Genomic DNA, 3,398 nt, shown 5'->3' on the forward strand with positions numbered 1-3,398 from the left:
TGTGTGTGTGTGTGTGTGCGCGCGCGTGGTATAAGCATGGGGTATGTGTGAGTGTGTTGTTGTTTTTAGTAAGGTTTTACAGTGCTCACAATTGCATAAGGTCATATGAGCGCCAAGGGGTGGATGTCAACAGAGAAGTCCAAACGGGGAATCAGGCTTACTCTGCTCACCGCTCTAGTCTCTACAGCACAAAGTCTGCTTCGACTATCAAGGCACCCCGGAAATAGCAGTTCACAAGAGAGTGACAAATATACAAAAGAAGTAGATGGGAAATGACGATAGTAAGGACGAGGAAAGACAAAACAGCCGTGAGTGTGTGTGTGTGTGTTTGTTTGTTTTGTTTGTGTGTGTGTGTGTGTCTTGTGTGTGAGTGTGTGTTTGTGTGTGTGAGTGTGTGCGCGCACGGTATAAGTGTGGGGTATGTGTTAGTATGGGGGATGTGTGTGTGGGTGTGTATGTGGGTGTATGTTTGTATGTGTGTGTAGTGAGAGATACGAGAAAGCCTAGTACAAGAACAATTGTTGCCATCTTGACTGGAGACAGTATACACGCAACAGATGTGTGTGTGGGTGTGTTTCTGTGTGTAATGGTGTGCGTGTGTCTGTGTGTGTGTGTGTGTGTGTGTGTGTGTGTGTGTGTGTGTGTGTGTGTGTGTGTGTGTGTGGGTGGGTGGGTGTGTGTGCGTGTGTTGTAAAAGATCATCATCATCATCATCATCATCATCATCATAATCTTAACAACAACAACAACCACAACAACAACAACAACAACAACAACAACAATAACAACAACAACAACAACAACAACCACCACCACCACAATAACAACAACAACAGCAGCAAAACTTCTATGCCATGGCAGAGTTTAAAGATACTAAAGATCATCATCATCATCATCATCATCATAACAACAACAACACGACAACAACAACCACAACAAAAGTAATACTAACAACAACGACAACAACAATACTTCTTCTACTTCTTCTACGCCATCGCAGAGTCCAGACATGCTACACGCCCTCCGAGCGGTACGCTGTGAGGTACCGGGACATAGACGTGTGCTGCCCGGGCTGGCGGGAGGTGGCAGGGGACTGCTCCACTCGTGAGTCTCGCCTTTTTTTTTCCTTTATAGTTTTACGGCACTTGCAACACAATAAAAGAGGGTGGTTGGCGGGAGCTCTGGTGTGGTTTGCTCCTTCTTTCCTATCAAACTCAAACATCTATCATCCTTATCTCTCCTCTTTCTTTTTTTTGTGTTTGTTACTCTTTTGTAACACTTCTAATCTTCGGCACTGATATGATGACCTTATTGTGTTGCAAGTGCCGTAAAACTCTTACTAAAACTAAAACACAATAAAGTCATTTAAGTGCCGATGATTAGATGTGTTACAAGGGAGTGTGTTACAAGTAAAGTTGTTCCCGCATCCGATCCGGACATTGCGGATTGCCTTGTTAGTGAGACAACTTCCTTGGCCTTCGGTATATTGTGGTAGGGTGGCCAGTTCCTTTCCACACCGTCTTTACTTCCCCAGCTCGAAGTCAGATACCCATTACTGCAGGGTGGGCAGGAGGGGGCGAAAAAAATCCGTGTCCGAACTGAGGCTCGAACCCGGACTTTCCGCTTCGAAGACAAGCGCACTAACCGCTCCGCCACAGCACCCTTTACAATGGAGTGACAAACCCAAAAAAGAAGAAGGGAAGATAAAGGCGATAGATGTTTCATAGGAAAAAAGGAGCAAGCCACACCAGAGCACCCGCCAACCACCCACACGGTGCAAAAGGTCACGTTGACGTTGCTGCTGTCGTCGATAGTGTTGTCTTTCTTTATCATCACTCGTTATTATCTTCGTTGTGGTTGTTGTTGTTGTTGTTGTAATGATGTGCAGCATTTCATTCCTCTCTTTGTGGGTGGTTGGCAGGTGCTCCGGTGTGGTTTGCTCCTTCTTTCTTTCCTATCAAACATTTATTGTCCAAATCTTTTCTCCTTCCTTTTTGTACGTTTGTTTGTTTCTCTCTTGTAATATTTATAACACCTCTAACATTCGGCACTTATAATATTATGACCTTATTGTGCTGCAAGTGCAGTATAACTCTTACTAAAACTAACACACTACTGTCTTTCTTTTCCCACTTCGGTTCATGGCCACCAATATCGCCATAAGTACAAACTGATGTGTATATTACAATAATATTAACAATTATTATCACCAGTATGTTCATCAATAATAACAATATAGTTTTTGCCATCTTCCTTCACTGTCACCAAGAAAACAATAATTTGCTTTTAAAATAACGAAAAGGCTATTATAAAAAGTGTATTCTTAAAAGTATTGACTTGGGATGTTTGCAAAGACTTTGTTTTCTTTGTAACATTTTAGATTTTTTGTTTTGTTTGTTAGTTTTTTTATGTTGCTGCTGTTGTGGTTTGTTTTTTTGGTTGTTGATGTTATTTTTTTTGGAGGTGATGGGTTCTAATTGGCTCTCCTGTAATATTGCAAGACTGATCAGGTTTTAGAACTGGACAATTAGATGGAACAGAAAAGGGTGCATGAATACACTTGTAGGCTTACTTTCCAACCCACGTTTCAACTAAAACATATCAAAATGACATCACTTGGTTTTCTCCTGTACCCTTCATATTGCGACACGAATATTAAAAGGAAGAAATGCGAGGAGGAAACAAAGAGAAGTCATTGAGGAGATGAGACCTGTCTTTTAAAAGAAAAAGACTGGCGAAGGGAAAAAATATATACCTTTGTATATGAAGAATTCACAAGTTACACTATTTAGCTCTTGTTAAATTTGTTAATCAATATAACATGAATGCTTTTTAAGGCTTTTAAATAAAGACATCACATCTCAATATCCATTTACTAACATACTTTTAATGTTATCTCTGCTTGTTGTTGCTGTTGTTGTGTCTTTGTTGTTGTTGTTGTTGTTGTTGTTGCTGTTGTTTTGTCGTTGTTGTTTTGTCTTTGTGGTGGTTATTGTTGCTGTTGCTGTTGTTGTGGCATTGTTGTTACTGGTGTTTCTGTTGTCGCTGTTTTTAAAAAATGCTATTGTTGTTGTTGTTTTTATTACTGTTGTTATTGTTGGTGTTATTGTTGTTGTTGTTGCTGCTGTTGATATTGTTGTCGTTGTTGTGTCACTGTTGTTACTGTCGTTTCTGTTGTTGTTGCTGTTATCGTTGTTGTTGTTGTAGCTGTGTGCCGCGCCAGGTGCCAGAACGGCGGAGTGTGTAGCGGTGACGTGTCAACTGCCGTCCCCTCCTGTGTGTGCCCAAGAGGTTTCCAGGGAGAGTTTTGTCAGGATTCTACTACAGGTAAATATATAAATATATATATATCTCGGTCGTGCTCTGTCTCTGTCTCTGTCTGTCTCTCTCTCTCTCTG

Source organism: Aplysia californica, unplaced genomic scaffold (genome assembly GCF_000002075.1).
Source record: "Aplysia californica isolate F4 #8 unplaced genomic scaffold, AplCal3.0 scaffold00399, whole genome shotgun sequence".
In the NCBI taxonomy this organism is placed as follows: Eukaryota; Metazoa; Mollusca; class Gastropoda; order Aplysiida; family Aplysiidae; genus Aplysia; species Aplysia californica.